The sequence below is a fragment of the Mytilus edulis genome, chromosome 2, assembly GCF_963676685.1.
Source record: "Mytilus edulis chromosome 2, xbMytEdul2.2, whole genome shotgun sequence".
Taxonomy (NCBI): Eukaryota; Metazoa; Mollusca; class Bivalvia; order Mytilida; family Mytilidae; genus Mytilus; species Mytilus edulis.
In genome coordinates, this window is record NC_092345.1 from 70599790 (window position 1) to 70609240 (window position 9451).

Genomic DNA, 9451 nt, shown 5'->3' on the forward strand with positions numbered 1-9451 from the left:
ACATTAGACTTGACACATTGTAGACACCTGTGTATTGTTGATGACAGTTGACATTAGAATTGACACATTGTATAGAATCCTGCCTTTTGTTCATGATGGTTGACATTACATTTGACACATTGAATAGACACCTGTATATTCTTGATGACAGTTGATTATAGACTTGACACATTATAGACACCTGTCTTTTGTTGATGACGGTAAACATAAGACTTGACACATTTTGTAGACACCTGTCTATTGTTGATGACGGTTGACATAAGACTTGACACATTTCATAGACACCTGTCTATTGTTGATGACGGTTGACATAAGACTTGACACAATTCATAGACACCTGTCTATTGTTGATGATGGTTGACATAAGACTTGACATATTTCATCAACACCTGTCTATTGTTGATGACGGTTGACATAAGACTTGACATAATTCATAGACACCTGTCTATTGTTGATGACGGTTGACATAAGACTTGACACAATTCATAGACACCTGTCTATTGTTGATGACGGTTGACATAAGACTTGACACAATTCATAGACACCTGTCTTTTGTTGATGACGGTTGACATAAGACTTGACACGTTTCATAGACACCTGTCTATTGTTGATGACGGTTGACATAAGACTTGACACATTTCATAGACACCCAATTATGTTGATGACTATGTTCACCCCTAGATGTCTTTTTGATTTTTTAAGCTGGGTACATCTGAAATTGATTCATACCCCTACATCTCCTGAAATGGATTCATACCCCTACATCTCCTGAAATGGATTCATACCCCTACATCTCCTGAAATGGATTCATACCCCTACATCTCCTGAAATTGATTTCTCCTGAAATTGATTTATACCCCTACATCTCCTGAAATTGATTTATACCCCTACATCTCCTGAAATTGATTTATACCCCTACATCTCCTGAATTTGATTTATACCCCTACATCTCCTGAAATTGATTTATACCCCTACATCTCCTGAAATTGATTCATACCCCTACATCTCCTGAAATTGATTCATACCCCTACATCTCCTGAAATTGATTTATACCCCTACATCTCCTGAAATTGATTTATACCCCTACATCTCCTGAAATTGATTCATACCCCTACATCTCCTGAAATTGATTTATACCCCTACATCTCCTGAAATTGATTATACCCCTACATCTCCTGAAATTGATTCATACCCCTACATCTCCTGAAATTGATTCATACCCCTTCATCTCCTGAAATTGATTCATACCCCTACATCTCCTGAAATTGATTCATACCCCTACATCTCCTGAAATTGATTTCTCCTGAAATTGATTTATACCCCTACATCTCCTGAAATTGATTCATACCCCTACATCTCCTGAAATTGATTCATACCCCTACATCTCCTGAAATTGATTCATACCCCTACATCTCCTGAAATTGATTTATACCCCTACATCTCCTGAAATTGATTCATACCCCTACATCTCCTGAAATTGATTCATACCCCTACGTCTCCTGAAATTGATTTATACCTCTACGTCTCCTGAAATTGATTTATACCCCTACATCTCCTGAAATTGATTTATACCCCTACGTCTCCTGAAATTGATTTATACCCCTACATCTCCTGAAATTGATTTATACCCCTACGTCTCCTGAAATTGATTTATACCCCTACATCTCCTGAAATTGATTCATACCCCTACATCTCCTGAAATTGATTTATACCCCTACATCTCCTGAAATTGAATCATACCCCTACATCTCCTGAAATTCCTTTTTTTTTACCAGAAAATGTTTAGTTTTTGTCCTATGATTAAGCTTTGGTGAATAATTTCAAACCAAAAAAAGGTCTTTACATTTGTTTTACTTCATTGTATTGATAGGAAAATGAAGTACATTTCCATTAAAAAAAAATATCCCCAGAAAATTATCCATAAATAGCTTTAGCATATTTCTTTGTATCCCAAGGGTAAAAATAGAAATGTGCAGGGAAGTTAATATACCATGTAATATATTAGTTTGAGAAGCTTTAAGAGAAAATTGTATGTAATCATATAAGGTAACAGTTGTTAACAAAATTGCTGATGTTATTTTGTTAAGTTGTTGGGAAATATTGATTGTAGGCCTACTGTAATGAAGGCAAATTACAATATTAATTGTGTGTCTCTGCAGATGACAATACATTCCCATTTACTGTAAGTCGTCTTATAGAATCGCTGTTAGGTGAACTCAGAAAACACTATATCTTTACCATTACTAGATGTAGGAAATAACGTGATATAAAACTGGCAATCACCTGCTACTTACTCTAAGTTAAGAATTAGGAATCAATATTCTTAATAAATTTTATAGTGCTAACCTAAGAGTACCAATTAAGCTTTTCACTTTCACACTGTTATATTTATCTGTCTTGCCAATGATGGAAGTCTAGGATGGAAATAGTTAGATACCTTTTTAATTCCATTGTCTTCTTGAAATAAAACAAATTGCTAATTTTCAACTTCATCAAATGGGTATAACTCTGTTAGGGTAAAAATATACATCAGTAAAATACAGTGTTAAAAGATTTGTTACAACATTTACAAATTTCTTATCATTTGGTGTGCCCAATCTAGGGATGTAAAATGGAAAAGAAATATGTCCCTGTTTCTTCTTAGCAGAGGCTTATAAAATCATAATACCACTTTAAATTAGTAAAACAGAGTGGGAAGACTTTTCATCTCACTTATTCATGAAACCAAATCTATTGGAATAATTTGATAAAATAAACAATAACTACAGCTCATTGAAAAATATATCACCTGTGTATTTTTCTTTTTTTTAAAGCACTTGTACATTGTCAGCTTGTTATTTAATTTGAAGTATCTTTTTCTTTGTATTCTGTTAAATGAAAAAAGAATGTGTCCATAGATCACAGATGATGCCCCAGCTGGCATATAACGTTAAAAGGGTATAACTTGAGAACGGGATTGAACAGCTGGCATTTAACATATAAGGGGCATAACTTGAGAACAGGATGGAACACAGATTATTCCCCAGCTAGCATTTAACATTTAAGGGGCATAACTTGAGAACGGGATGGAACACAGATTATTACTCAGCTGGCATTTAACGTTTAAGGGGCATAACTTGAAAACAGGTTAAGACTTTTCAAGTTATGCCATCAAAATTCGAACTTTATATGTATTTTGTGGTAATAATCGTTGTGTATATTAGTTTCATAATATTTGGTAGAGGCAAACTAAAGTTAGAAAACTAAAACCAATTTTGCGAAATTCATTCTGATGGGCAAGGGTAACTGTTTATGCTACCCCCAGTGACAGTGGGTGCAAAAAAATCTGAGTTTTGTTAAAAGATTTTACCTTAACTTAAAGGTTGCAGAGATATTAGATATTTCTTTAGGGTCAAACTCTTGAATTATACATTGTCCCATTTAAAGTCCCAGTTTGATCATTTTATTTGTATGAATTCTTTCAGAGAATAAGTTGAATCATGATGTATTATTTGTTGCTCTTATTGCTGGCAAAACTAACCAATAGAACCACTTTTACCTGATAAAAAAAATCTCCGAGTTTGAACTTGGATATTTTTAAGCCACTTAAAATATTGAGATAGTGAAGGATAATCTACCCAGTTTTTGTTTGGGTTCATGTTGCTACACTCTTTAGTTAACTATGTTGTGTCTGGTGTACTTTTATTTGTCTGTTTCTTTTTTAGCCAGAGCATTGTCAGTTTATTTTCAATCTATGAATTTTAATATCTCCCTGGTACCTTTCGCCCCTCTTCTAAAAATAATTGTTGATGAGATTCCGATATCTCGACTCTGTTTCAAGCATGTCAAGATTTTACTAAAATATCTTAGATTGAGCTATATTCCTTATAATATGGTTCATGTATCACTAATTATCTATTAGCAGATTCAGATTATAAATAGATCGGCTCAGGTATATATTAAACCTGTAAGGTTAGAATAGCTAGTTCATTTAATACTTTAATTAACCAATTAACTTAGATCTTTTTTCATCAATCTTAAGTAAATGGATGTAGATGCTGTATATTTTATTGAATATTTACACTTTGTTATCAAATACTCTATATTTGCTTATGAAAAAAGAGTAATGGTATTTTGATATACATTTTAAGTAAGTTTAATAACGTAAAACTTTACTTTGATCCATCATATTGATGAAAAACTACAATCTTTTAACCACGATAGTTACATATATACAATATCTACATATTTACATATATACAATATCTACATATTTACATATATACAATATCTACATATTTACATGCGACTTCTGTAAATTCCGAAATTATTGTGTAGTTTTCATTACCGGTATTGCGAAAAATGCGACAGAGTTGTAAACACTATAATTTAAACTCAAATTGTGAAATATTTTATATGAATTAAACAGGATTTTTCTCAAAATCGTAAAAACTAAAATCGCATTTAAGTTAAAATGACAAAATCATAATAACAAATGCACACAATAATATCTAAATTTACAGTATATGAATGTATAATACTTACTTTACAATAGTTTTCATCTAGATCCAGCAGTGTGTCAAAACACCCCATTTGACAATAACCTTTGTTATATACACCTCACAGACCTTTACACCTAAAATTCATTCACGATATCAATTACTATTATTATAACAGTAGCTACATTCTTTGTGTGTAAGTCACAGAAACTTCATTCAGTTTGACAGGGTCACGGTAAATTTCATTTCAATGTTCAAATTTATACAACTGTGTTTTTTAAAGTTACCATTGTACTTGTGTATTTCTGTTATTTCTTTTAGGTCCTCGTGTGCCCTTGTTGTTTATGTGTTAGACTTGTATCATCAATATTTCTTATACGTCAAAACACAATATATAACTTCAAAGGCATATGGTCAGTGATGGACAATTGTCTTATTGGCAAAAATCATACCACATCTTATTTTTATATATACTGAACAATGTAGAGGCAGACAACAGACAGAAGATAAGCACTCAGTTTGGGTTACCAACACTTAAGAAATAATTGATGCAAGCTATACTTTATTGTAGTTTTAACATGGGTAGGTATTATATTCGTGATTATTTTTGCCCGAGTGATAGTGAGGGCTAAAATAACACAAATATAATGCCTACCCATGTTAAAACTACAATAAAGAATAGCTTGCATCAATTATTTCGATTCTGATTAGGACAATTAAGGTAATTTCTATGTCCGATAAATATAAGTGTAAAGCTTGTGTGAACCTCCCTTTACTGTTTGTAAAGAAGCAAACGGCTGGCACTGTGATTTTTCAAGGGAAGGAGTTTTGAACAGCCAGCATGAATGGTTGTCGTATCTAGGTCAAATATGTCAATTTCAGAATGCAACACATTACAGTCATAATAAATGAATTAGTAACAACATGTGCATCATTTAAGAGTTTGGAAGTGCTTAAAGTTAATGGAATATTTCAAATGCATGACAATTTGATCAAATTCATTATTCTGCAGTAGTCAATATAAGCATGTGCCAACTAATTTTATTGGATTTAGAGCATGGGTTTGTTCTTAAAGCGAAAGAAGCATGTCATATTAGAATAAACCTCAACTAATATTGATGCATAGAAAATACATGCGTGACGTAACACCAGGAAGAAAATAAATGACATATCTTAATACTTGTTGTAAGTTAAAGTAAAAGCCTTTGTGCCAAATATCAAAAGCTATAATTTGAAGTCGATAAGAAAAATAGACAATTCTTTTTTATACAGGCATCATGATTTCCAATATGTTTGAGTGTTACACATTACAGAAGGCCATACATTGGCATATAGTTGTTGACTTCAATGTCATTTGGTCTCTGGTAGAGAATTGTCTCATTGACAAATTCATACCATATCTTCTTATTTTTATACATGTATGCTGCAAACAAGAAGACAAGTGGCAGGTATGGAAATGTGTCCCATGTGATATGGCTAACCAAAATGAATTATGGTACAAATATCAAGAAGCTCTTATTTACAGTCGATGAGGAAATGGAGTGGAACTGTGTTAAAGATTGAAGGATGGACAGAGTATGGAGGCTCCCAACATTATTGTTTTTTTCAACCCCAAAATGATTTTTGATTAAAGGATAGTGTTTTTTTAAATGGGAGATAACTCCAAAATATTTTATAAAATATTTGCATGCTTTTAAATTACTCTGTCTTTATAAGAATTATAAATAAAAAAGAGTCAACGATCTGAATAACAAGATAATGAGGAATGTTCAGTGTAGATCAGTGGTAGATTAACCTGCCACTTTTATTAAGAAAGTATTAATAGTTATTTTACAATCAATTGCATATCAAAAAACTCTTTTTATATATCATTTTCAATCAACTCCAATTAGTCTGGTATAACTTAAAAACATTAATCAAATTCTAGAAGCTAATTTATCTGTATCCTGCATGCAGTTTGGCAGAATATTAAAATGTGATCAAAAGCAACCTGTTGGACTTCAAATAATGATTTTTTTAGGATATTTTCGACAGAAGCTAGTTCCACCTGAAGTAACATGAGTAAGTTCCCAATTTGTTTAAATATTGGCAATAATATAGAGACAGAGCATAAAACTAACAGAAAGGGAGATAATTCAACAGTAAACTAAGTATAAACAGACTGCAGGTAGACTTTAGATACATATATAATCAGGAACAATATATTTATAGTGCTGGACAATATTATATTCTTAGCATACATAGGAACAATACAATCATAGCACCGGACACCATTAAAAAACAAATTAGATGTTTATTTAAAAAAGGAGAACTTTTGATTTAATTCTTTCAAGAAACAATGTAATGCTCTTTGTTCATGTTAAATATGTATAGACTTTATATTTTGTCAATATCTTTGCACTGATCACAAGCACATTGTAAACTCACCGGTTTTCCAAAAAAAAATTTGTCTGTATCTTTGAGGGGGACTTATCAATTTTGACTTCTCATTTATAATACATTTTGTAACTGTAAAATTCATATTTACCCAAGAAAGTCCATGCAAGACTTGTGGTCATTGGACAGAAATCATAGGAAAGAGTCTTCTTCTTTCAGTTGCTAGATATCCTTCAATTATAAAATATTCTATAATTAACAAGGTTATCAGAAAAAAAAGAAACATAATCACAAATTAAATAATATATGTACATTTGAACAATATAACAGTGATAGTTAGGGATAGAAAATAGAGTTAAGAGCAGATTCTTTAGATCATACTTCATGAATCCCTGAACTGCATTACACAATTTGTTGTGGCAGATGATTCCAATCTATAACTGTATGTTGATAAAATTAATATTTATAATTGTCTTTAGATGTTTGTTTTTGTCAAAATGAGTGTGGATTGCTATGTCTGGTTTTATTGTACAGTGGGATCAATTTTGTGTATAATTTTGTAATAGAAAACAAGTCTGTATTAAACTCCCATTTCAAGTGGGTACCAATTTATGTCTGTCATCATTTCAGTAAACTGAGCTGGTATTATGGATGCGGTTGCATGTCAAGCAGGCTCCTCTTCTCTGAACTATTTCAATTTGTGAAAATTGCTGTTTTTTATGTAGATCCCAAATGGTTGAGCAGTAATCTATTTTTTATCAAACAAGAGATTTAAATGCATGAACTTTAACTTTAGGTGAAGCTATTTTAAGGTTACTACGAATAAAGCCAAGATTGCCAAGAGAATGATTTGCTTTTGATGTCATGTTATCAATATGTTTATCCCATTTTAAGTTTGATTGAAAAGTTAGGCGGCCTATTGTAGAGTCATCTTTTTTAAAAGAGTGATTGTGTAATTTGTAAATGAAGGCAAAAGGATTTCGGATTTGTGTTACACTGAAAATGTTGCCTTTATCAGAGGGAAAATGCACAAGTTAGTCCTGTTCCCATCTGCCAGACTATAATTGATATGTGTCATCTGTAGTTCATCATCATTTTTAGTTTTCGGTACAGGGGTGGATCCAGCCATTTCAAAAAGGGGGGTCCTAACCTAGGACAAAAAGGGGGGGGGGTTCCAACTAGATGTCCCCATTAAAAATGCATTGATTGTCCAAAAAAGGGGGGTGGATCTGCCACTGCCATATAAATAATGATGTCATCTGCAAACAATCTTAATGTAGGGCCTACTATGTTCAATGTATTCTGCCAAATCCTTTATAAATATCAAGAATTATAATGGACCAAGACAAAGTCACAAATAATTTGTTTCTAATATTGTTTGAATACATAGGTAAAAGTTCTTGGAATACTTTCTTTTTATTTTTTATTGCATGTATATTGTTCATCAGTGGCGGATCCAGGGGGCGGTTCCGGGGGTGCGCACCCCCCCCCCCCCCCTTTATTTTTGCCGATCAATGCATTTGTATCGGGACATATGTTTTGCACCCCCAGCACCCCCCCTTTGCCCTTGGTTAGCATCCCCCCTTTCGAAAATTCCTGCATCCGCCCCTGTTCATAACCCTTTATACAAATGAAGGTTTGTCACAAGTCAACTAAAAAAATGTGGAATTTTGTCCAACTTTTTGTCCCATGACTTTTGTCTAACTTTTTGTTCTGTGTCAGACTTTCTGTCCTACATCCGAGTATTATGCAGAGGCTGAGCATAGTTATAACTGTTATATAACATGCTGTTTTGCAATCACAGTAAACTTTTCGACTATTTATGATTATGCAAACGGGCTTTTGAAATCATGTTTACTGAAACATCACGATATGTGCTTTCTAAATGAATGAAAACAACTGTTTCTGAAGTTAGAATTGAGAAAATATTGTCAAAAATATTTATTATCTTTCTTGTACACCCAGAGACCTTACCATATAAACCTTAAATCATCATGTCACGATGTGCATGTGGATCTTCGTTCTTCTTCACTATGGTGTCACCCTAAAACAATTACCCGCCTTTTCCGGCGTAATTGTTAAATATTTAACACGAGTTACTGCCCTTACAGTGCTTTTCTGATTTTGGAAGTTGAGAGATTTTGGCTACGTTAACCTTTCCGATCCTGGATTCACCAACTTCCAATTGTTATTTTCACACAACTATCTTAATAATTATTTCTTAAGTTAAGTAAAATGGCCATATTAAAGTTTTTTAAGTTTAGTTCTTATTATCTTATTATTAATGCTATTTGTTTGAAATGTCCTAAGTTTACCCAATTACAAAATCCTGAAAAATTTATTTGGATGATGAGTAATCAGGTCTGCACGAACTCGCAAACGCGAGTTCCCGATATTTTTTTTACCGTACTCGCTTTTGCGAGTGTGACGTCATACTGATACTCGCAAATGCGAGTATACTTACCTGTAAGTGAATTTAATTACCTGTAACTCTAATAAACAAACTGTCATACCTGAGAAAAATATTTTTGAACTCTAGACGTATTTTCCAACAATTCTACCAAGCAAAATTACAATCTACCGTGCAATTATTGAGA

At 32.7% G+C, this 9451-nt stretch overlaps 1 protein-coding gene across 2 annotated transcripts in view; it reads right to left on the reverse strand.

Moving 5' to 3' along the window:
• Positions 1-8939, reverse strand: part of LOC139512814 (fibroblast growth factor receptor 2-like) — a 60952-nt gene extending 52013 nt beyond the window's left edge. The window contains exons 1-3 of one of the 2 annotated variants that reach the window (XM_071300734.1): positions 8829-8939; positions 7006-7085; positions 4525-4615 (exon numbers count right to left, since the gene is read on the reverse strand). The gene's annotated coding sequence lies outside the window, so the exon portion shown is untranslated. The remainder of the gene's footprint in view (positions 1-4524; positions 4616-7005; positions 7086-8828) is intronic. The other variant, XM_071300735.1, reaches the window with a different exon arrangement.
• Between the last annotated feature and the right edge of the window lie 512 nt (positions 8940-9451).